Source organism: Sturnira hondurensis, unplaced genomic scaffold, assembly GCF_014824575.4.
Source record: "Sturnira hondurensis isolate 20B ecotype Veracruz unplaced genomic scaffold, ASM1482457v3 Scaffold0000780, whole genome shotgun sequence".
Taxonomy (NCBI): Eukaryota; Metazoa; Chordata; class Mammalia; order Chiroptera; family Phyllostomidae; genus Sturnira; species Sturnira hondurensis.
The window spans coordinates 12,922,103-12,948,468 of NW_028073411.1; the positions used below are offsets into that span (position 1 = coordinate 12,922,103).

Sequence of the window (26,366 nt, forward strand, 5' to 3'; positions counted from 1 at the left end):
TGAATGAATACTGAATGAATGAATAAGTGCCTTTTTATGAAGACTGTTGAAATTAGAAGTGTTTATGGCCTGGGATGTGTTATTCAGAGAAAATGGTTTTCTTAATGAGAAAAATACATATGTAGATACAGGAAATCTGTTAGATGGCCTGTTGGATTTCATCCTGGTGACCAACATCAGAGAGAGTTTCTTAGGAAATACATTAAAGTTGGACTGTACTGGATCATGTTTGAGATCAAATGTCATAGATTTTATGCCATGAATTTAGAGTAAGTGAATATAAGAGAATTAAGAATTTTGGCTTCCCCCCCAACATGTGACTTTTAAATAATGGTAGAACCCTATACTTTTTACTTTTTAAAATATTTTTTGTGTTTAATTTCAAAAATCATAATCTGTACAATTTTAATTTTTCCCCCATTGTTTCAGGAAAAGTTCAAATTGAAAGGAAATGAACATTTAGGAGTATTAATTTTTTTAAGACTAATTTTAAATTTAATCCATGTTTTATAATCACATGCCTATTTAACTTGTCACTTTGTTATTTTCTATCTTTAAGCTGTTATGTTTTCTCACTATCTGATCCATCAGCTAGTTTTTTTCATGACTAGCTAACATTCTCAGTTGGATTGATTGTAAACAGAAATTAACAGAGGTTGCATAGGAGCTGCCCTCTTCCTGATTTATAGGTTCTTAGTTAGTGGAGAGGTGGTGGTTGTCCGTAACTTGTATTGGAGTTAGGAATTAACACGCTCTGGGACAGAGTGGATGGATGAATGATTCCTACTCTTAAAGATATTAACCAGATCCTCTCCCAAATAAAGACTAATAACTCAGATTTTTAAACAGTCTTCATGACAGATGAGGGCATAGAGAAGAGTGCATCAGCACTAATTAACAATGTTGAGTGTATATTCTTCTTAACAGTGATTGATTGTTCTTGGAGTACTGTCTCTGCCCAGGAAGTGATGTTTTACACTACCAGGTTCAAAGGTTACATGTTAATGTACTCTCTAAGTTGTATTCTCTGAGCTCAGTGGAAATGTATTAGTAAAGCAAGTAGATTTCAAGTTAGAAATTTTACCTTTACTCTCAGTAAAATTATCACAAAGCTTTTAAAAGACTATTCTTTATTCTTTGTAATAGAGGAGTATAAGAGGTGGTTATATGTCCATTTTCAAAAACTTCATGGGACTTTACATGAAAGAACTTGAGTATATTGTGACTCTTTTGAGTCTTCAAAAATTCTTATTTTATGTAGAGAGTAGAAATGTGAAGCTATAAAGTAGGTAACATTTACTTGGATTTCTATTTTGAAGGATTCATATTAACTTCTATAAAATTTATCATCTACAGTATTTTAACAGTGAATGAGTGGGTCATTTGTCCATTTGCTTAAGAGAGTTTATAATTTATAAGGCATAAATAAAAACTTTTGAGGATTTGAAAGGTTAGTTTTGTTTATACATTCTAAATCACAGGTGGCAAACACAAGGCCTGCGGGCCGAATCCAGCCCTCCCCCCTTGTTTTATCTGGCCTGGCACCTCATTTCTACCTGATGGCAGCGCTGCTAGGGGCTAGGCAGCAGGTTCTTGCCCCTAGTTAAGGAGTGGTTACATTTATACAGTTCTAAAATTACATTAGGCTCTTTGAAGGCAACCACGAGGCTGACATGGCCCCTGGTGAAAATGCATTTGACACCCCTGTTCTGAATTAAACCATTTTGCCCCCTTGTCTATTTGTTATAAAACTTTGGTTCTTTTTACCTGGGAATAGTATCCTAAAGTATCATTGTCACGTGTCTTTTTCAGGTAGACCTAATATTTTGGTTTTAATTGCTTCATTTTTTTCTTTTTTAGTTTTTCCTGTCTTTACATGTAAATTTGGCAAGTACAGCTATGATTATTTCTTACTGGAAGATGCTGATAGCATCTTATTCTCATACTAATAGCATCAGTATTCTGTGTAGTGAGTGAGAGAATATTTTAATAAACACTCAAAGCTGTTTTCTTAACAGTGTGGAATTTTCTAAGAAAACTAAAAATGAACATGCCTTTTGACCCAGCAATTCCACTATTAGGAGTATATCCTAAGAACCCTGAAACACCAATCCAAAAGAACCTATGCACCCCGATGTTCATAGCAGCACAATTTACGATAGCCAAGAGTTGGAAGCAGCCTAGATGCCCATCGGTCAATGACTGGATCAAAAAACTATGGTACATTTACACAATGGAATTCTATGCTGCAGAAAGGAAGAAGGAACTACTACCCTTTGCAACATCATGGATGGAACAGGAAAGTGTTATGCTGAGCGAAATAAGCCAGGCAGTGAAAGACAAATACCATATGATACCACCTTTAACAGGAATCTAAACAACAAAACAAACAAGCTAGCAAAATATGACCAATGACACTCAAATACGGAATAGGCTGACAGGGTCCAGAGGGGAGAGGGGAGAGAATCATAGGGGAAAAGGGGAAGGACTCACATGAACAAGTATAAAGGACATATGGAGAATAACTAAGGGTGGGGGGCGGAAATGGGAGGGAGGTGGGGAACACTGGGAGGGGCAGGGCTGGGAATATAAGACAGAAAACTGTACTTGAACAAGAATTAAATTTTAAAAAATGATTAAAAAAAAAAGAAAAAAACAAAGACACACAAATGGAGAACAGACTGATAGTGACCAGAGGGGAGAGAGGGGAGGGAATGTCAGGGGAAAATGGGAAGGGTTTACAGGAACCAAGTATAAAGGACACTAACTAAGGGGGGTGGAAATGGGAGGGAGGTGGGGAGCCCTGGTGTGGTGGCCTGGGCTGGGAGTAAAAGACAGAAAACTGTACTTGAACAGCAATTAAAATAAATAAATTTAAAAAAATAAAAATAATAAATTAAAAAAATTACAATCCCCCCAAAAAGCTGTTTTCTTGCATGATTTTTCACATTCCTACTATACTGTCAGAACATTTTGATAGTATTCTAAGTTTAGTTGAGTCATTTTCTCCAGTTAAATGCATAAGCTTGCGTTCAAACTGGTATTGTGACTGATAGTTATTGGGAAAGGAAATGTTAGATGATCCCTTTTCAAAATACTAATTAAACATGATTTTTCACCTGACGGTTGTTGCAGTGACATTACTATGCAATTGCATGGTTACTTTTTGTAGAGAGTCTACTTCAGATCCTTTTGACAGTGTTACAATTTACTTAGTGTGGGAAATAAGAAGGTTTTTGTTTTGTTTTGGGGAATTGAATGTTTGGGTCATAATAATCTGTTTATATAATTTCTGTTCATCTTCTTGTCATGTTAGAGAAAGTTTGTTAAATGTTAAAATGAGCATAATCCACTTTACTTTTGTTTCTTTTATGATGAATCTCGTGATTTAAAATTTTAGAACATTACTTTTAAAATGTTAAATTAATATTAAAATACTAGAAGAACAAAGCTATAAAAATATTTCTTTTTGAAAACTTGAAATTTTTATTAATATAACCTAAGCCCTTTTAAAAGTTACATTTGCAGTGACTGTGAAACAAATCCAGTGTAGGTTGAAGGAATGCTAGCGTGGGGATCAGAAAACTTCAGCTTTTGTTCTGGTGCCATAATTTAATCTAACTACATGACCTTGGGCAACTTACTTAGTTAGGGTAATGCTTAGGTATGAATTGAAGGTACTTATTAGGTATAAAAAGTACCTCCATTCCTGAAATATAATGACTCAAACTATGTTTAGTCAGTCTGCTTAATTGAACATACTTATTGCCACATAGTTTAAAGAGAGTTTAATTTTAACTTTGTTAATTTAAAACCCATCTTATCTTTGCAGAGATGATTTCTAGGGCTCATTTTATTATTTAATTGTAAGATTATTAAAAGTTCCTTTTCATATACATGGATAGGTGCATATATGTAACAACAACAGCAATGATAGTAAATCTAGCTAAGATTTATTGAATTTTTACTGTTTGCCAGCCACAACCTAGAAATATGGCCAACTTTTGAAGGTTTTGGGTGGCCTTTAAAAATAGCATTTTAACTTAAAATTGTTCTTGTGCTTACAGTTTAATTTTTATTTTTTGTGACATAATTTTCTAAAATTTTATTTCATGTCTAGTTTTTGCAGTATAAATAAATGGATTCAATAGGTATTTTCTTTCCTGTCTTATGTCTTTATCCACTCACTCGTTTAACAAACAGCCCTTGGACACATGCATGTCTAGGGTTAGAGGCACAGAAGTGAACAGACAGAAGTCCCTGGTCTCATCTTGCCACGTTTCCAGTAGAGGAAGATAAGTGATAAGTAAGTATGTAGAATGTGTACATCGTTAAATGGCGATAAGTGTTGTATAATAGATAAAGCAGGGAAGGGGAAAAAGGAAGTCTGGGAGGAGAGTGTCAAAATTTTGAATATGGTCGTCAGCGAAGGTCTGAGGAGATGGCATTTGAACAAAGACATAAAGGACGAGAGAGAGTGCTGCATTGTTACCTGTCAGAAAAGTTACCCAGTGGAGGGGAAAAGAGGCGACAAAGGCCTGGAGGTAGTATTTGGGGTTTTTCCTTGCCAAGACCTCTGAGGAGGTGCATGTGTGTAGCTATGTGTAAGGAATAGTGAGCGAAAGAATAGCGGAGGGGAAATTAGATACTGTGTTAAGAGGGATGGCCCTAGGAAGAGGATGGATGGATCAGAACAGCTCTGTAGGCCATCATGAGAGGGAAAGCCACGGGGACTTTGATCACAGTGGAGTGGTTTAACTTGAGAGGGGCACTGCAGTTCTTGTTTTGGGAATGTGCTGTAGTCGGCAATCCAGGTGAGACATAATGGTGGCATGGAGCAGGGGATAGCAGTCTAAAGAGTGAGAAGTGTTTGGCTGGCGGATATATTCTGAAGGTAGGGGTGATGGATTTTTTTATTTATTTACTTTTAGAGAGGGAAGAGAAGAAGAAATGGAGCTAAACATCAGTGTGTGAGAGATACATGATTGGTTGCTTCTTGCACACCCTCAACTAGGGACGTGGCCTACAACCCAGGCATGTGCCCTGACTGGGAGTGGAATCATCAGCCTTTCTATTAACAGTCAGTCCACTGAGTCACTCTAGCCAGGGCTGGAATTTCTTATAGAATGGCTGTGGAGTAGAGGAGAGAAGATAAAGCCAAGGTATTTTGCTTAAGCATCTTGAATGTTGAAGTTCAGTTTACTGAGATGAGGAAGAATATGGGAGAACAACTTTTGCGTGAGGATTAAAAGTTTGATTTTGGAGATGTTAAGTTTGAAGTACTTAAGCATCAATGTGGAGTTGTTTAGTAGGCAATTGGATATTTGAGTCTAGAGTTCAGGGTTTAGATGAAGTCTAGAGATAAAAGTCCAGGAGTCAACAGCCTATTGATATTTAAATCCTTGGGAGTGAGTGAACTATAAATGGGAGTGAATATGAAAAGAGAAGAGGTCCAATGATTAATTCTTGGATCATAGCTATGCTTTACAGTTTGGGGGAGTGACAAGAGATCAATAATAGAGTTGAGATGTGGTCAGTGGAGGTAAGAGGAAAATCATGGGTGATGTGTCCTGGAAGCTAAAGGTGTTTTAAGGAAAAGGGAGTGGTCAACAGATGAGGGCCAAGAATGGCTAGGAAAGAATTGGTGGTGAGCTTGTCAAGCAGGTTCTCTGGGTGGTGGAGTAAGAGGTGATTAGAAGGAGTTGAAGAGAGAAGGAAATGGATTGTAGACAGTGAACGGAGGCAACATGTATGTGTAATGCCACTATACAAGGAGTCTATAGGGGGTAGCGGGTGGAGGGAGTGTGGATCAGAACTCTGGAGTTTTTAAAGGCGGGGGAGTTGGACAGCATGTTTTATGTCCCTGGGAAGAAAGGTTGACTTGGGACGGCTGTGTGTGTGCAAGCACCTGATAATATAAAACATTCTGTTTTAGATAGAGTTCTGAGTGAGCCATCTTGACTCCTTGTTCTTCAGTTTATTGCATTGACTCTGAGTAAGTAAAAAGGTAGAACATGAGGAGTCTGTGGGAATTTCTCAGTTCCTAAACTCTTTATAGAGGGTTGAGGGAAGTCAACAAGTAAATAAGGACTAGGACATAATATTGGATCGTTTCTCACTTGATTTAAAAAATTATTAGGTATTTTCTGTTTTTTAAACTGTGTGATTCTTCTGAAAAAGCCACTTTTCAGAAGTGAAAAAGCACCGTTTCTTTCCTTTGGAGTTACACAGGTGTTCTATAGTTAAAGCACCGTGAAGCCAGAGACCCTTTTGGTCGCAGCGGTCTCTACTATCTGGCACGGAGAAATTACTCAATAAATACTGCGTGTATTCTATGATGACTCAATTATGAATGAATTCTCTACTTCAGTAAAGGATGAAACTATAGATCTTTTCATGTGATAAAGTGAAAACAAGAACAACAAGGCTTTTTTCTCCTCCTAGCTTTTGTAAAGTTCTGAGAACAGGTTTTTATCTGTAAGAAGGGTTTAATAATAGACTCCTTTGGTGCTTATGAGTTACCACCACGTAAAATCATGTACAAAACCTTTTACAATACACATAGTTCTTTTGAAAACTAAACCCGTAGTCCTAATTGATCTCTCTATTTTCATTCAAAGTTATAGTTTTAATGATAAATTGTATTTTTCCTTGTGACTATTTTATGCTGTGTTTTAGCACTTTAATATCTTCAATATAGAGAAACAGTGTGAGCACAGACTTCTAAGTAAGACCAGTTAGGTTCAGATACGGGCTCACTTATTGTGTGACCGTGGTTAGGTACTTACCCTCTTTGTAACTCAGCTTTCTCATCTGCGAAGGGGGTAACAATAGCACCTAACTCATTAGGAGGTTCCTGAATTCAATATATAGATAAACTTCCTAGAACCATGTCTGGTGTATATGATAGGTGCTGTATGTGTTGGTTCTTGTGTTTCTCACTCTCCAAATCCTGTGTTCTAGTTTTAGGTAATCAGAGGAGGTATTGCTAAGCAGTCTATCTACTATCTATTTTAATTTAAAGATTTAAAAATCAAAAACATCAAAAATTTTTAAAATGTCTTTGAAATACATTAATATTGATTAAAATTTTGGTTGTAGTTAATGTTTGAAAGCCACCGTTCACTTTACCTAGAGTTTAGAAGTCTATTTTTCTGTAAAGTTACTTAAATTCACTTGATGGAGTTGATACAGTTTTGATACTCAATCTAAGTGGTGAGAGCTGGTGTACAGTTGTCGTGAATTTTTATCTCAAGTTTATTTTCCTCTGTAGACATGTGTCTAATAAAAAAAAGATGCTGCGTGAACCATCGTTTGAGTTTGAATGTGCTTCTGTTTTGGGTTGAGGTATAAATGTTATTTCTGGCTGTGTCCTTCCTACTTAGCTCTTCTTACAACAAATGGAAAGGCTTTCATTGTACCTAAGGGAATAGTTAATGCACAGTGGACATACATATGGTGGACAAAAGCTGAGTCTAGTAAATGAAATAAAATTATAAATGATAAACATATGAATGCTTACAAAGTCTGGCAGCTATGAAAAATAAAGTATTGTTTGAGATTAGCAAATTTTGCGTGTGGCATAATAATTCTTTTCTTTTCATGTTTGTGTTGTGTATGTTCTATATATTTGATTAAAAGATACACTTTCAGCTTATGTATTGTCTTTTTTTGTTGTTCACTAAGCTTCACGATGTGACTTTGTTGTCAGCGATAGAGGCTGATGATCTCACATTTTTAGAGAGTTCACCGCTCTCTTGGTTGGGAGCAGTTAATTGGCAGTGACCCGGAACAGCTCTTGGGCTTTATGGACATGTGGTTGCACTGCTCCAGCAAAAGGTTAAGTATTAATGGAAAATGGTCACAGCCCTTTTGCTTAAAGAAAACATGTTACTTGTAAGTTTTCTTTTGATTTTACTTTTACAGTTACATTGAATGTCTTCATTCATTTAGCCATCCATAAAGCAAATATTGTTGCACATGCAGTGGATAATAAGTCTTTTTAGGACTACTTGTGTGGTATGTCACAGATCATTAACTGCAAGTAACCACCTGACTTGAGGGAAGCCTGGAAGCATCATTACAGTGAAGTAAGCTTTTATTTAGGTGTCACCGCAGCACATTGATTTATTGAAATGTCACCAGTTGCTACTATGAAAATTTATTCTCATTATCATTCAGGGAATAGCAGAGATCAACAATATATACCGTAAAAAAGATACATATATTGCTAACAATGGCAAAAAATAAGAATAAATGTTATTACGGTCTGCATTTTATCTAACAATTACTTTTAAAGATTAGTTAGGTGGTTAATTAGGCTAAATTAGGTGATTTTTTTTTACGATTCTTTCAGATCTATTTGTGATTCTGTGTATGTGTTAAAGGTGTGTTCTAAACTCTTCCTAATTTGAAATACCTTAAAATTAAGCAGCACAGAAAGGCAATAGCAAACAATATATTTAATTCTTAAAGTAGTAAGTTCTTTCTCTTAGCACATGGCTACTTCCTAGACAGACACATATATTACGAACCCAGCCTGGAGTAAACCTGTCTGTTTGTGGAAGTGAGATGAACATAATGGATGAAAAGTGCAGAAGAAAGACAACATGTAATTTAGGTCTATTGTACCAATGGGAGAGGAAAAATTGTCAGCTAGGGATTACAGAGAATGTGGAACTTATTAAACCTAGCCTTTGCAAGTTTGTACGGTTTGGGTGCATAACTGCAACATGTTAAGATAAAGTGTATTTAGAGAGGTTGACAGAAATCTTGAATGCTTAAGTATTTGAATTTTTAAAATTTTTTTTTATTTATTTATCTTAGAGGGGAAGGGAAGGAGAGAGAGGGAGAGAGAGAGAGAAATATCAATGTATGGTTGCCTCTCATTTGTCCCCTGCCGGGAACTGGGAACTGACCTGCAACCCATGCATGTGCCCTGACTGGGAACTGAACCCCGATCCTGTGGTTCGCAGGCCCGCACTCAATCCACTGAGCTACACCAGCCAGGGCTAATATTTGATTCATGGAATTGGGATTCCTTGTACCTTTTTTTTTCTCCAGACTGTTGAATTTTCTGTATTTCTTGCATTTCCACATGAATTTTAGGATTAGCCTGTCATTTCTGAAAACATGTCAGCTGGGAATTTGATAGGTATTGTGCTGAATCTGTAGATCAGTTTGGGGAGTATTGCCATCTTAACAATGTTAAGTCTTTCAATCTGTGAATATGGGGAGTCTTTCCGTTTAATTAGTTTTACTTTAATTTCATTCAGCAAAGTTTTGTCGCTTTTGGAGACTGAAATTTGTTAAAGTAGAATGAAATTTTGTTAATTTAGCAAAAGTACTTCTTTTGTTAAATTTCTTCATAAGCATTTTATCTTTTTTGATGCTGTTATACTGTAATAAATGGAACTGTTTTCTTAATTTCCTTTTTGGATTATTTATTGCTAGTGTAAAGAAATGCAAATGATTTTCACATATTGATCCTACAACCTTGCTGAGCTAGTTTGTCAGCTCCAATAGGCTTATTTTTTGATAGATTTTTAAAGATTTTAGCATATAAGATTGTGACGTCTTCAAGTAGAGATCATTTTACTTCTTCCTTTCCATTATGAATTCATTTTCTTGCCAGATTGCCTCAGCAGCACTACCATTGAACGAAGGTGATGAGAGGGTGTATTTTTGTTGTGTTTTTAACCTGGAGAGTGTTGGGTTTTGTTAAATACATTCTCTGTATCTGACTCAGTGATTTGTTTTTTTCTTCCTTTACTCTAGTTTCATTATGAATGTTGTCAATTGACCTAGCTTCATGTCAACAAGCTGATTGTGCGCTCTTTGTATTCTTCCTGGAGTTACTTCCTGGCCTGGAAAGTGCCTCCAGGCAAAAAGAAAGTCACAGTGATAATAGTCGCAGGGACTATCCTGCCTAACGTGCAGTGTGACTTTATGTATTTTGTGCAGTTTTCTAGTTGTTTATCACAGAAGGAAAATCTTGTCCCAGTTATTTTGTCATGGTTGGAAGCAGTAATATTTTAAGAAGGTTTTTATGTCTTCAAATACTTTTTGTTTTCACTAATGTTTTGGGTTAGCTATTTTTGTGAAGAGAGGTTCAAAATTATAAATAGTTAGAAAAACTCACAGTGGATCAGTATATTTCAGAATGTCAGATCTACTGGGAATTCTGATCGTTTGGATCATGAGACTGAGCCATTTTCTTATACCATACGTGTCTCGATGTCAATGTGAAACGAGGAGGAGGACGATTTTATGATGATTCAAAACACACAAATTGATATTTTTTAGGGTGGTCTTGAAAATCTAAACCTCTGAAGTATGTGTTGTACCCCCTAGGGTGAAGAATATTTTTATTAGTCATAACTTGAGAGTAAAGGTTACCTTGACTAAAACTAATAATAAAATATTTTGAAGGTCAGCCAGATATTTTGACTACTGTTGTTGAAAAACAGCAGTATAATCTCATCAGTGCAAACAAGGTAATATATTAGTTAGCAAACATCTGTTGAGGGCCTGATTTGTCTAGGAATCATGCTAAATGCTGGAATAAGTCATGGTCCCTACTCTTAAAGACCTCATAGTTTTCAGGGTACAGCCATACAATTACAGGGAAGGTTGGATTGCTAAGATTAAAAATGGACAGTGACCAGTTTATGAATAGGCAAGGGAAGATGGGATATTAAATAGGAACCAATGTAAGGGATCAAATACCATGTGAAGATTACTGTGTAAATATCAAAGTCATAGATGTGGGTGAAGCCTTTTGGGGGGTCTAATGAGAGCATTTTATTTCTTCCTTCTGGTTCTCATTGTATCAAGGTCTCACTTCACGTTCCCCTCCTCAGAGATTCATTTCTGAAGTTATCCTCGTTTGTGCATGAATTGTTTTAGAGTGGGTGAGACTGAGCAGTAACCTAAGGCTAAGAAGGTGATTTTGCTCTGTCTTCTCTTTTGCATCGACTCTTTATGTAAGTTTCATAGGAATTTTTTTAAAATATGGGAATGTCATAGTATTTTTTCTCATCTAGCTCCTTGGGCAAGGGAAACAAAAGAAAAAATAAACAAATGGGACTACATCAAAGATAAAGATTTTTTGCACAGCAAAGGAAACCATCAGCAAACTGGATAGAAGAGGATATTTGCCAATGATAACATCCAATAAGGGATTAATATCCAAAATTTATAAGAAATTCAGACAACTCAACACCAAAAAAGATCCAATTAAAAAATGGGTAGAGGACCTGAATAGACACTTCTTCAAAGAGGATACACACATGACCAATAGACACAAGAAAAGGTGCTCCACTTCACTAATCATCAGAGAAACACAAGTCAAAACCATAATGAAAAATCACCTCACACTGGTCAGAATGGCTGTCATCAATAAGTCAACAAAAAACGGGTGTTAATGAGGATGTAGAGGAAAGGGTCTCTTGTGCACTCTTGGTGGGAATGCAGATTGGTGCAACCACTATGGAAAACAATGTGGAGGTTGATCAAAAAATTAAAAGTGGAACTGCCTTATAAACCAGCAATTTTAGTTCTGGGTATTTATCTGAGGAAACCTGAGACACTAATTTGAAAGAACATTTGTACCCCTATGTTCATTGAATTATTTACAATAGCCAAGATTTGGAAGCAGCCCAAGTGTCCGTTAATAGACAAATGGACAAAAAAGCAGTGTGCATATACAATGGAATACTATTTGGCCATAAAAAATGAAATCTTACCATTTGAGACAGTACAAGTAGACCTAGAGGCTATAATGCCAAGTGAAAAAAGCCAGACAAGAAAGACAAATACTACATGATTTCACTTAAATGTGTGTGTGGAATCTGAAGAACAAAATAAAGGAACTAACAAAATGGAAACAGATTCATAGATACAGAGAACAGACTGATGATTGCAGAGGGGAAAGGTGGTGGAGGGCTAAAACACGGTGGGGTGAAGAAGTAGTATTGGTAGTTATGTAGTCACAGGGATGTAAAGTAAGGCACAGGGTATAGAGTTGATAATCCTGCAGTAACTGTATGATGCCAGGTGGGTACCTGAAATATTGGGAGGAACACTTTGTAAAGTACATGATTAATTCCTGTGCTGTACATCTGAAACTAATCCACAATAGTATTGAATGTAAACTGTCATTGAAAAAACAAACACTGGAATGTCAGAGGTTCTCTTGGTTGAAACTAAACAATCAGGCAAATTTTTGCCCTCTTCAGTTTTAACATTCCTTCCCACTTAAGTGTCTAGAGGTAATAGATATGAAAGTAATGTCATAAAACTTGAGTTAAAGTTATCTGTGTGACATTTTAAATCAGATTTTGCCTCTAACGTAAGTTCTAATTTCTTCTATAGTTCACTGTTTCACTGCTATAATACAAGCAGATGTGGGGAGGGAATGGAAGAGGAGGGTAGTGCCTCCAGGTGATAATCCCGAGAGGATAATTGCTTGTGCATTTGGAGCTAATGCAACTCCAGTGTATGACTATTATACCATAAGGTTTTTCTTGTCACAGAATTCTGTGTGCATTTGTTACAAACAAGCAAACAACCCAACAAAACTGCCAAGAGCCAAAAGTGAAAAATTTTGCCAGAGGTTAAGTTTCTATTCATCCTTCTGTAATGCTAAATTCATCAAAATCTTGAAAAGAATACATATGGACCAAATTTGGCTTAACTGTAGATACACACACATCCCACTTTAATGTAGGACCTTGAGTGCTTTTCATGATACTGGAGATGAATAGCTAATGTTGGAGTTTCTGAAATAGAAAGATCTGAATTAACGTACTGTGAAAGATTTTAGGAAAACAGCATTTGTTGATACAGTTTGATACCGCATTTGGCCCTTATTTTTAGTAATATTTAAGGGAGCTTAATTTCAGGATCAGTTGTCTGCTTGTTGATATTCTTTTAACAAAATTAATACAGACCTTTTTTAGAGTAGTTTAAAGTTCATAACAAAATTGAGGGGAAGGTACAGAGATTTCCCATATGTAGCCCAATTTGCATATTTCCTCTTCTCCACCTTTATTAACACTCTGTCAGTTTAGTATGTTTGTTACAGTTGATGAACTACACTGATGTATCATAATTACTCAGTTTACAGTATGATTTACTCTTGGTTTTATACATACTGTAGGGTTGGGCAAAATCACTGCAGTTTACAGAGTATTCTCACTGGACTAAAAATTCTGTGTGCTCCGTCTTCTCCAGCCCCTGGCAACCACTGATCTTTTTACATCTCCATCATTTGCCTTTTCCAGAATGTAATATATTTTGAATCATACAGTATGCAGTCTTTTTGGATTGTCTTCGTTCACTTAGTATTGCATTTAAAGCTCCTCCAAGGCCTCTCATGGCTTGATAGCCCATTTCTTCCTAGTACACTTCATCCCTTCACCTACTGAAGGACATCTTGGTTGCTTTTAAGTTTTGGCAGTTATAAATAAAGCTACTATTAACATCATTGTGTAGGTTTTTATGTGGACATAGTTTTTCAAATCAGGCAGTTACCAGGGAGTGCAGTTGCTGGATTGTATGGTAAGGGTATGTTTAATTTTGTAAGAAACCATTAAACTGTCTTCCAAAATGTCTGTACCATTTTGCATTTCCACCAGCTGTGAGCTGGAGTTCCCATTGCTCCACATCCCCGCCAGCAGTTGGTGTGGTCAGTGTTTCAGGTTTTGACCATTCTAGTAGCTTATAGTGGTATGTTGTTTTCATTTCCATTTCCCTGATGATACATGATGTGGAACTCTTTTCATATGCTATTTTCCATTGCCATATGTATATCTTCTTTGGTGAGCTGTTTGCTAAGGACTGTGGCCCATTCTTTTCAACTGGATTGTTTTCTCATTGTTGAGTTTTAAGAGTTTTTTTTTGTATATTTTGGATGACACTACTTCATCAGATGTGTCTTTTGCAAATATTTTCTGCCAGTTTGGGTCTTGTCTTCTCATTCTCTTGGTGTCGTTTTTACCAGAGCAGAAGTTTTTCATTTTAATGATGTCTAGCTTGTCCATTTTTACATTTATAGATACATTTTTAAATTATTAGATATAAAACACCAAAGCCTAAACTATTCAGTATCTAGCTCTTTTCAGAAAAGTTGAACGACCCCCAACCCAAAGTGAGTATATGTGTTTACTATAAAATTTATTCAACTTAACTGTATGTTTGAAATTTTTAAAAATATTTTTATTTATTTATTTTTAGAGAGAGGGGAAGGGAAGGAGAAAGAGTGGGAGAGAAACATCAATGTGTGGTTGCCTAATGTGTCCCCTACTGGGGACCTGGCCTGCACCCCAGGCATGTGCCCTGACTGGGAATCAAACGAGTGACCCTTTGCTTCACAGGCCCGTGCTCAGTCCACTGAGCTACACCAGCCCAGGGCTGAAATTTTTTAAATAATAGAATGTTAAAAAAATCAGAGCAATAATCATAAGCTGATTCTTCAGTTGACCAGTGGATGAGGTGGGGAGAGTCTATCAGTTCTAAGGGCTGCAGCCAGCTTTTTAAAATCCTACCTGGACAAATCACATGCTCGGAGCTGCAAAAGGTGAGGAAACTGGAACTCAGACTCTGATATTGAAGAGATGCACCCTCCATTAAGAATAAGCATCGAGCCATTCTATGTACCAGCCAATGAAAGTGACAAGGAAGGCTGATCTCATGAAGTCTTACGTCAAAAAAGGAAAGTTTAAAAATATCCATGAGAAATCAGAACACCAAATCTTCCCCCATTCTCTCTCTCAGTTGAAGACCGGTGTTAGATTCCCAGTACTGTAACAAAGAACCAGAAACTCATGGCTTAATGCAACAGAATTTTATTCTTTCTCAGTTCTGGAGACTAGAAGTCAGGAAGCAGACACTGGCAAGGCCATACTCCCACTGAGGGTTCTTGGGAGAATTCTTTCTTACCTTTTCCTAGCTTCTTGTGGTTACCAGAAAACTTGGCATTCTTTGACTGTCTTGTAACTACATCACTTCAATCTCTGCCACCATCTTCACATGGCTTTCTTCCATGTGTGTCTGGGTATCTGTCCAGTGATCAGGTTACAGATAACCCTACTCTAGTATAATGCAACCTGAGTACACGTGCAAAGACTTTATTTCCAAATAAGGTCACACTCAGAGGTACTGTAAGTTAAAATTTCAAAATCTTTTAGGGAGAAACAATTTAACCCCCAACAAAGCCTGTGCTTCCTATCTCTCTGAGAAACTGGAAACAGTCAAGAGAACTTCTATGTCACCAGATCTACACATCGTGCATAATAGAGGCAGTTGTCTAGAGGTCCTATTACCGTGAATCAGTAAATGATTCATCCCATCCTTCTATCTGGAGCCAAACTACTTATTTGTACACTGAATCCTATCTCCTCCTACAACCTAATTAACATCACTTAAGCAACTATAACATCTCTCTCCTATATCACATCAATGTTACTATTTAATTTCTATCGGCATACAGATCTCTCATCTCAAAAAAACAAAAGAACAATTTGAACACTCTTGACTGTGCTTCTTCCTATGATTTTGCTTTCCTTGCCACGAACTCCTCAGAAGAATCATCTACACTCATTAATCTAGCCTGTTTTTTGTCCTCACCACTTCACCAAAATTGATCTCATAAATAATACATTCCTCAATTCATTAGTCAGTTATTGATCCTCTTCTCACCTCAGCAGTACTTGGTACAGGGAAGCCTCCTTAGAACACTCTCTTCAACCAGTTCCCAGAATCTCATTCAACACTAAAACCAGGTAAGTAACATTCGGTGAGATATTGTAGAGATACACTGAGATGTAGTACTTTTAAGTCATTCAAATTATTTTAGTTTTATCAATGTCAGCAAGATTGAAGGGCAAAGGTTAATAGACAAAAGTCTGTTGCTTTCCTGTATACCAACAATGAACAGATAAAATTTGAAATTAAAAACAATACCACTTCCATTAGTACCCCCAAAATTAAATGCTTAGGTATAAACCCCAAATATATACAATATCTATATCTTATACAGGAAATATACAAGTAGAATAAAACTACAAAACTGTAACACAAAGAATTAAATAAATATTGAGCACTAAATAAATGGAGAGGTACTCCATGTTCATGGATAGAAGACTCAATGTCATCAAGACGTTAGTTCCATCCGAACTGATCTTCAGATTCAATGCAATCCCAATCGAAATCCCAACAAGTTATTTTGTGGATATCGACAAACTCAGTATAAAGTTTATATGGAAAGGCAAAAGACCCAGAAGAGCCAAAAACAATGCTGAAAAAGAAGAACAAGTTAAAGGACTGACACTACCCAACTTCAAGATTCACTAGAAAGCTCTAACAATCAAGACTATGTGGTATTGCAAAAGAACAGACTAACAGATCAGTGAAACAGAATAGGGAGGCAAGAAATAAACCCATATAAATATATAGTCAACTGGTCTTTGCTAAAAAGCAAAGACAGTACGATGGAGGAGCAACAACAGTCTGTTTAACTGGTGGTGCTAGAACGACTGGACGTCCTTACATTCTTCACAACAATTAACTCAAAGTGGATCAAAGACCCAAATGTAAAGTGCAAGACTATAAAACTCCATAGAAGATAACAAAGGAAAAATATAGATAACCTTGGGTATGGTCATGACTTTTTAGGTACACCACCAAAGATAGAAAGCCAATAAAACTTTATTTGTAGACATTGAAATTTGAATGTCACATTTCATATGTCATGAGCTATTCTTTTCATTTTAACTTTCAGTCTTTTCAAAATATAAAAACTGTCCTTAACTCATGGACCATGACAAAAACAGGTGGCAGACCAGATTTGGGCCATAAGCTATAGTCTGCTGACCCCTCATCTGGAGTTGACAGTGAGCATTCTGCTGTGTTTGCTTTGTCTCATACCTGTGCATCCACCCACCCCTTTATCACTCTAGCAGTTCATCTGTTTTGATGCAGTTTAAAATAAGTTATAGACAGTACACTGTATACCTACCTAAATGCATCATCATTCATGTCATTAGAGTTTATTTATATGTGTGTATGTATGGTAAAATTTACTTCCAGTGACATGAAGAAATCTTAAGTGTACCATGTTTTGGTTTTGACAAATCAGATACTTTTGTTACCTAGAATCTTATCAAGATACGAACAGTACCATCACAGATGAGCCCCAGCCTTCCGGACTGCTCTCCAAACCCTGCTGTGGCCGTTACTGTGGCCGTGATGCTGAAATGAAAGAGGCAGAATAAACAGCAGCTGCTGCCACTCTTCAGTGCCCACTGACAGAGTGGGAAGAGATTGGAGATGTGACAACAGAGTGCTTGCATTTTTTCTTTGTCCTTCATTTATTGACTTTTCTTGAGGGTCAATAGGTCTGTGGCCTCACATTGATATTTTTGGTTCTTTAATGAAGATAGAATTGAATAGTATTAGTAACTGATGTCAGTTTTTAAATTTAGGTTGAAGGTCATCGTTGGATTTTTTGGCAGTTGTTACCTTGAATGTGTGGAAAAACTTCAGGACTTGGCAATATGTTTCACCCTGACCGTAGAGTATTAATGGCATATTGACAATCAGACTTCTAATATGGGTATATAGACAGGCAGTAACTGAGATCCTTTGTCCATTGTGGAAGTTAGAAAGGGTTACTTTGGATTGATAGACAAGATCTGACCACTCTGTACCACTGTCCGTCCTTTATTTTTATCTTTGTAACAGTCTGAGGTTATGTGGAAGCCCTGGCCTGTTTCAAGGGTGGCATTGTGCTAGGTCAACTTGGCTAAACTGGAAATAGTGTTGCTAAAATTTCCTTCCATATATTGCTCTGGTTAGCAATGGTAACAGGAGACATTTTGGTTAGATTTCAAGGAGGAAGTAAAGTGGCAGGCATGCCTTTCACTCTCTGAGGGTCAGTGCTGGGAATGTCAGGCACTTGCGCCAGCTCTCACATTGCGCCAGCTCTCACATTGCGCCAGCTCATCATTGATTTGCCCACTCACCTTGTACATTTGGATAGCACATGGACCAGCAGTTCCTTCAGCTCCTGCCGAAAGGATTTCCCTTTTCACCTCTTTTATGCACTTACAGATCCCTAGTGAGGGGCGCAAGCTTCTCCAATAGGTCACCCTTTGCATTAGGGTGGGAGTTGGTGAGAGATAGATGTGAGTTCCAGTTTGTCACTGGCAGTTCCTGTGGTCCTGACAGATTAAAGTTTGTTCTTGTGTTTCCATTTTCTTTATCTGTTGCAGCTCATGTTCACAGGTTCCACTTTGTTCTTGCTCTTCTCCTGTCCAGTTCCCTTTTAGATGCTGGTCTGGCTGTCCCAGAGTCACTGCAGGCTCGAAAGTAGATGCAGAGGCAAGAGCTTGCACCTGCCATGCCAACTGCTTCCACAGTCACGTAAGGTCTAACCCCTACAATAAATCCTTCTGACTCATTACCCACCCTGGTTGTTCTGCTTGATCAAACCATAACGGATCCACTCTATCTATTCCAGAGTTCATACTTGAAACCTTTAATATTAGATTTGTATTTAGACAGTTATTCCTATCAGCTCATTTTAAATTTGCTGTTTGTCTTCTACTCTTGGCACTTTTTCCTTATTTTTTTAGTGCTCCTATGTATTCTCATTTTTAATATTTTATCTGGCATGTCAGTGACATTTTGAGTCTTAAATAATGGTTTGTTTTAAAAATATTTATTGTGCTTAGCCCTGGCTAATGTGGCTGAGTGGATTGAGTGCTGGTCTGCAAACCAAAGGGTTGCTGGTTGGTTTCCCAGTCAGGGCACATGCCTGGGTTGTGGGCGAGTTCCCCAGTAGGGGGCACATGAGAGGCAACCACACATTGATGTTTTTCTCCCTCTCTCTTCCCTTCCCCTCTCTCTAAAAATAAAATAAAATCGTAAAAAAAATGTTTATTGTGCTTTGGTGTTTGTTTTAAACATATTTAAATGGGTATAACAATCTTTTAAAAACAGTAGACGTCTTTTTACCACAAGACCTGTGGAACAAAACAGTGAGCTGGAGAGTCTATAAAACACCCAAAGAAGCTTAATATTTAGGTGGCCTAGAGTGAGACAGAAAGTGAAGGGATTAAAGCAAAGCAAAGCAAAGCAAAGCAAACAAACAAAAAATCTCATAGATACAGACAACACTACCGTGGTTACCAGAGGGAAAGATGGGTAGGAGGAGGAAGAAGAGGGTAAAAGGGGAATAAATTGTGATAGAGGGGGCCTTGACTTTGGGGTGGTGAGCACCAATATAGTATATAGATGATACACAAAAATTGTTCAAGAATTGTACACTTGAAACCTATATAATTTTATTAACCAAAATCACCCTAATAAATTCAGTAAAAATTAAAAATAATTCAACTGCAGAGTAATTGATGACAGTGAGGAGAAAAATATTTACATTTTGAAGGAATGTAAATAAATGTACATCAGTGATTTTATACATACTTGACATATAAAATATCTCTGAAGAGTATTAAAAAACCCCAGAATTATTATTTTAAAACAGTACTATGGCAAAGGCATAGTGTTTGACAGCTAACAGGCAGACATATTTTCACGTTATGCTACAGGTATATAATGTAATGGGGTGTGATCAATTACAAAGTAAGGTGTAAAACTTTCCATTTTGCTTAACTTTAAAGTTTGTACACCTGTTTTAGTGACATGTGATTCTTTATTGGTATTGGTTTGTGTATCTTTTGTTTCAGAGCTAGTATATTTTGATTTTTGAGATTGATTTTTTGTGGCACTAGGTCTGTAGTCATTCAAGTTAATTGGCTCCAAATGAGATTTTATTTTGATTTTTAAAAATATTGATTCTGCTATTACAGTTGTTCCACTTTACCTCCTTTCCCCCTCCACCTGGTACCCCATTCCCTCCGGCGATCCCTCCAGCGGTCCCTTCACTTAGTTCATATCCATGGGTTGTGCACATAAGTTCCTTGGCTTCACATTGCTATACTGTTCATAATGTGCCCCTGTGTATTTTGTACCTACCAATTTATGCTTCTTAATCCCTGCACCTTCCCCCCCACATTGTCTTCCTTCCCCCTCCCAGCTTATAAACCTTCAAGTGATCTCCATATGTATGACTCTGTTCCTCTTCTGGTTGTTTGCTTGGTTTATTTTTTTAATAGTTTTTAAAGATTTTTAAAATTATTATTTATTTATCTTCAGAGAGGAAGGGAAGGAGGGAAGGAGAGAAGGAGAGAAATATCAATGTATGGTTGCCTCTCGTGCGTCCTCTGCGAGGAACTAGCCTGCAACCCAGGCATGTCCCCAGACTGGGAATCAAACTTCGATCCTTTGGTTTGCAGGCCTGCGCTCAATCCACTGAGCTACACCAGCCAGGGCTGCTTTGTTTTTTTAGATTCAGTTGTTGATAGTTGTGAATTTGTTGCCATTTTAACATTCATAGTTTTGACCTTCTTTTTCTTAAATAAGTCCCTTTAACGTTTCATATAATAATGGCTTGGTAATGATGAACTCCTTTAGCTCTATCTTGTCTGGGAAGCACTTTATCTGCCCTTCAGTTTTAAATGATAGATAACTTTTCTGGACAGAGTCATCTAGGTTGTAGATCCTTGCTTTTCATCACTTGGAATACTTCTTGCCAGTCCCTTCAAGCCTATAAAGCCTCTTTTAAGAAACCAGCTAACAGGGAGCTCCTCTGTAGCTAACTCTTCTGCTTTTCTCTTGCTGTTTTTAAGATTCTCTCTTTATCTTTAACCTTTGGCATTTTAATTGTGATATGTCTTGGTGTAGTCTTTTTTGGGTCCAGTTGTTAGGGACTTTATGTCCTTCTTGGACTTGCATGTCTATTTCCTTCACCAAATTAGGGAAGTTTTCTTATTTTTTTTCAAAAAAAGTTTTTCGTTTCCTGCTCTCCATTTCTCCTGGCATCCCCGTGGCTCATCTGTTGGTGCATTTGGAGGTATCCCAGAGGCTCCTTATTCTACCCTCGTTTTTTAAAATTCTCTTTTCTTCTTGCTGTTTTGAGTGAATGTTTTTTTCCAAATCATCGATTTGATTTCAATTTCATCTCCTCTACTGTTGGTTCCTTGTAGATTTTTCTTTATTTCACTTAATGTAAACTTTATTTCTGCCTGGGTCTTTTTTATGCTGTTGCCGTACTTAGTTCTTTGAACATCCTGATCACCAGTGTTTTGAACTCTGCATCTGGTAAGTTGGTTATCTCCACTTCCTTTCATTCTTTTTCTGGAGTTTTGTTCTCTTTTTTCAATTGGGCTACATTTCTTTGTCTCCTTAGTTTGGCAGCCTTCCTGTGTTTGTTTCTGTGTGTTAGGTAGAGCTGCTTCGACTCTGTTTTGGTAATGTGGCCTGTTGTAGGAGAGTGGACTTGTAAATTATGTGGGGTGGAGCTTTAGGTGATCACCAGGGCAGGGCAACTTGTTTCACCACTTTGTGGCTCTGTGTGGGGGGAGGGTTTGGAGAGGGGACAGTACTGCTGCCTGGCTTCTGGAGGTTGGTCCAGGAGGAATCTATCTCTCAGCACTCTCCCTGTTTCCAGCCCATACATATGCCACTTGTGCCTTTCCAGCGCTTGCTCTAGTGGTGAATCCCAGACGGAGTGGGTTTGCCTAAGTCCTGAGTCCGTGCAGGGCATTTAAAAGGAAGTCTGATAATCTGGCAGTTTCTTCTGCTGCCCCAATCCCCACTGGCTTTTACAGCGTGAAGTCATGGGGATTTATCTTCCTGGCACTGGCACCTTGGGGGCGGGTGGTCTGGTTTGGGGCCGGGATCCCTTGCTCTGAGGTGTCCCTCCTGATTTTTATCTACCACACTGGAATGTGGGACTGCTCATTCTGCCACCTCCCCATGCCACTCCCATGGCTCTGTGTCTCTCCACCTCGCTCCACCCCTCCTACTCTTCTGGATGAATGTGGCTTCTTTAATTCCTTCGTTATCGGACTTCCAAACTGCTCGATTTTCTGTCAGTTCTGGGTGATGCTGTAATTTTTTTCTGTAGGTGTGCTTGCTTCTGCTTTCATCTTGACTGGAGGCCCAAATGAGATTTTATTACAGTGCTTTATTTTCTTCTGAGACACTTATCTATCAAAGAAAACATAATACACTTGATCTTAGCCAAAAGGCCAAGAAGCGATTAAAAGAAAACATAATAAAAATTGTTAATAAATAAATTCCAAATGGGGAGATCCAAAAAATACTAACTAAATTTTAATAAAGTATAAAATATAGGAGTAACTGTAACTTCATAGACTGCAAGATACCATTGATATGCTTGTTTTAAATTTTGGCTTAGCCAGAATGGCTCAGTGGGTTAGGCATTGTCAGTGGGTGGCTGGTTCGATTCCAGGTCAGGGCACGTGCCTGGGTTGCAGGTAGCCAGTCGACATTCTCAGGTTGATATTTCTCTCCCTCTCTTGCACCCTCCCTTCCCCTCTCTCTGCAAGAGTAAATAATTTTTAAATCACTTTTATTTACATATATTTATATCTTACACTGAAATTACTATAGCATAGTGAATTTTAAAAAATATATCACTTGTGTAATACATTCTAAGACATTATAATGGGAAATGTCCTAGAATTATTCTCTGATGGATACTTTTAGGATTTAAAGTAAAGAATGTTCATTATATATTCAATTTAGAAAAATTGGAAAATGCAGAAATCTATGAAAATCTAACCTCATAGGTCTACCTCAGAGAACCAACTATGTGTTAATATGTATATGTATTTATTCTATCTTTTTCCACACATGAGTGTTTAAAACACTTTATTTATTTATTTTTAGATAGAGGGGAAGGGAGGGAGAAAGAGAGGGAGAGAAATATCAATGTGTGGTTGCCTCTTGCATGCCTGCACCCCAGGCATGTGCCCTGACTGGGAATTGAACTGGCAACCCTTTGGTTCACAGGCCAGTGCTCAATCCACTGAGACAAACCAGTCAGGGCTGTTTTTTTTCCTTAAGTTTTTTAGCCTACATATTTTTTCTTGTTATTCAGACTTTTTCTTTTGAAGCTTTGTTTTGGAGAGCTACTTAAAATTTCTATTGATTGGATGCCCAATAGTCAATTCACTTTTTCATTTTTGAGATTACTTTGTGATTATTTCTGAATTAAAAAAATGTCTTTTATAGTCTATTATAAAGAGGGAAATATGAACCAGGAGTCAAACTTAAATGTATAATAGATAGATCCCCGTCAGTTGGAAAGTGATAGATTTGCCTATTAAAAGAAAGAATAGAAAATTCTTGTTAGTGCCCTAACCTGAAAAGCTGTTATGCTCATTCATTCTAAATATTCATACTATGGTCTTCATCTGTTCTTCACATAGTGAGTATTCTAAAAGAAGGGGAATCTTTCTGACAGATGTGAGTCAGTGCGTTGGGCTTTGGTCCCACAAAGCTAAAGGTCTTTGGTTCGGTTCCTGGTCAGGGCACATGCCTAGGTTGCCGGTTCGGTCCCTGCTTGGCACATGTACTAGCAGCAGCAGATGGGTATTTCTCTCTCACATCAATATTTCTTTCCCTTTTCCCCTCCCTCCCGCTTTCTAAAATAAGTAAATAAAACCAAAAGAAGTGGAACCAGAGTTTTGTAATTTCTGTTTTTGTTTGCTCCCTCATAATTACAATACTCATTAAGAAATACCAGAATTTTATCCGTATTTTTTACATATAATGGGAAGGAAGGGTGTCAGTTTTTTGATTAAGAGTTTTTTTTCTTGGAGTAGTCAATAAAAGTCTAGTTTTTGACAGTCTCAGAATCAGGTGATTCATTAACATAAGAACAGTTTTCTACTCAAGAACTATAGTTTTTAAGTGGATTTTCTGTAGTCTCTTGAACTTGCAATATATTTCATATAGACCAATAGCTTTCTTTTGTCTCTTTTTGGTGTAAACTCACGTGTTTATTGTTTTACTTTTATAGAACATATTGCACCCATGACACATATTCTGAGGTTTAATTTTGAATTAGGAGTAGTATTTGAATGCACTTTAAAGTTAATATGTATCATTTAGTAACACACCCTGGTAAAATAAAGAGTACTAGTTTTAAGTCAGATATTCTTAGATTTGGGATTTTGGCTATGTGCATTTGTTTTCTTTTAAACCAGAAAATTTTCAGTTAATCTTCCAACACAAGCTATTTACTTTTCAAATACAGGTTTACATTTTCATTAGGAGACAGAGGTTTTCTTATATAAGAAAAGTGGGTCTTTTGTAAATGAATACCTAAATGTGTATTCACATTTTAGGAGTTTTAAAAACTTTGTCAGAAATGGTTATTAAATCTATTTTAGGTTTTTCTGCAGTTTGGGATTATCAAAAAGTATGGAGTGGTTAGTTCACTTTAACAAAAACAAAACAAAGTGACAGGTATCTGAAAACAAACAAAAAAGTAGTTAGTGTTAAAACTTATCAACCGAATTTTGTTTATTGTAGTTGCTGTAAAAAAGTATCTTTGGTTTAAAGCTGAACACCGAAGATAGTTGTATAATTTTATTTCCTTCTTTATCCCAACGTTTCCCTCAACACTGCAATTTATATCCATAGAGTTATAATTTGATATGCTAATGTACTGGGACTATGAACTAAATTCTTTGTAAGTGGAGATGAATGTTTTCTAGGTGTGCAAGTGAGTTCCCTTTTCAGGGTCTCTCTCTCTTTTTTTAATTTAAGCATTAGAGATTACTGGTCACTATTCTGTATTTTAATGAGCACTGGTAAAAGTTGACTAAATTTTACATTTAAGTCTGAAGTTTAGTAATGAAGTTTTCGTCTCTCAAAGGTTTTCTGTTAGGAATTGTATACTTGTGCCTGTTCTTTAAGTTGATCCATTATTATTATTTTAGGGAAGCATTCTTTTGACAGTTGTCTTGCTATTTATTTCTTGGCTTCTTGACACATTGAGCAGGCACCATCTTCTCAGTTTGTTATATTACAATGTAATATCAAAGTTTAGAGGGTATTTTATAATTAAGAAAATACTTTCTGTTTTATGAGATTTTAAAAAATTTTCTAAAATCAGTTTGGTTAAAATGCATTAAAAAAAACCCTTTCACCCAAAGACATGCTTATTGATTTTAGAGAGGGGAAGAGAGGGAGAGAAAAATTGATGTGAGAAATATTGATTGGTTGCCTCTTGCCCCTACCAGGGACTGAACCCATAACCCAGAAATGTGCCCTGAGCATAATGGAACCTGTGACCTTTCAGTGTACGGGACTACGCTCTAACCTACTAAGCAACACCATCCAGGGCTTAAATGTATTTTGATGGCCATAAAAACATCATTATGTGCTAGAATTTGATTTTGTTATTATTGTAAGCATTGGCTATACACATTCACGTTTCTCTTATGTTTTAAAGTACGGTATTCATCCATTCATTCGTTCATTCATGCCTTTGTTGTACCAAGCACAAGGGTAGGAGGGACAAAACAGTATGATAGATAGTGTTCTGGAGCGATAAAAAGGGGAACTGGATAGCAGAAGTAAATACTCAAACAGAACCTAAAGGGGTATGTAGGAATTTGCATACAGAGAATGGCAAGAAAGAACAGTCCAGGAAGAAGTAAAGGAGTGAATAAATCCATGGAAGCTAGGAAATAGTCTGAAATATGAGGGAAATTTATAAGATTTGTCCACAGCTAAAGTATAGGGTACAAGGCAGGAAGTGTTGAGAATCAGGAACAATGCCTTAAGGAATCCACATTTTCGACTAAGATCTATGTAGAAAGCCACTACAGGTTTTTAAGCAGCAGAGTGATTTGCGTGGTAGTGTAGAGCAGGGGCAGCAAACTATTGCCTGTGGCTTCTTGTTGTGTGTCCTGCTGTCTAAGAATGGGCTTTACAGTTTTACATCGTTAGAAGAGAATCAAAAGAAGGATAACTCATGATATGAAAATAAAATTTAGTGTCTATAAACAGTTTTATTGGAACCAAAGCCATACTTATCTGTTTACATCTTGTCTGTTACTGCTTTTTCACTGCAGTGGTATAGTTGAGTGTTCATTAGGCTAAGGAAGAAAAGTCATGTGATTTCAGTAGATGCACAAAAAGCATTTGATGAATTCAATGTTCTTCTGGTAAAAAAAAATGGTAAAAAAAAAAAAACCTCTCAGCAAATTAGAAATGAGAAGAACTCAACCAGATGAATGGCTTCTATGAAAAACCTATAGGTAAATATCATATTTAATAGTGAAAGAGTGATATTTTTTCCTAAGATTAGGTACAAGGCAAGGATATTCACTCTTACCATACCTATCTTCAACATCATTCTTGAGGTTCTAGCTATTGTAAAACAGTAAGAAAAAGATATATAAGACATACAGATTAAA

At 36.9% G+C, this 26,366-nt stretch overlaps 1 protein-coding gene and 1 pseudogene across 2 annotated transcripts in view; one reads left to right on the forward strand and one right to left on the reverse strand.

Moving 5' to 3' along the window:
* Positions 1-26,366, forward strand: part of RAB28 (RAB28, member RAS oncogene family) — an 80,738-nt gene that overhangs the window by 25,787 nt on the left and 28,585 nt on the right. The window lies entirely within an intron of this gene.
* Positions 22,073-22,169, reverse strand: LOC118989921 (uncharacterized; annotated as a pseudogene).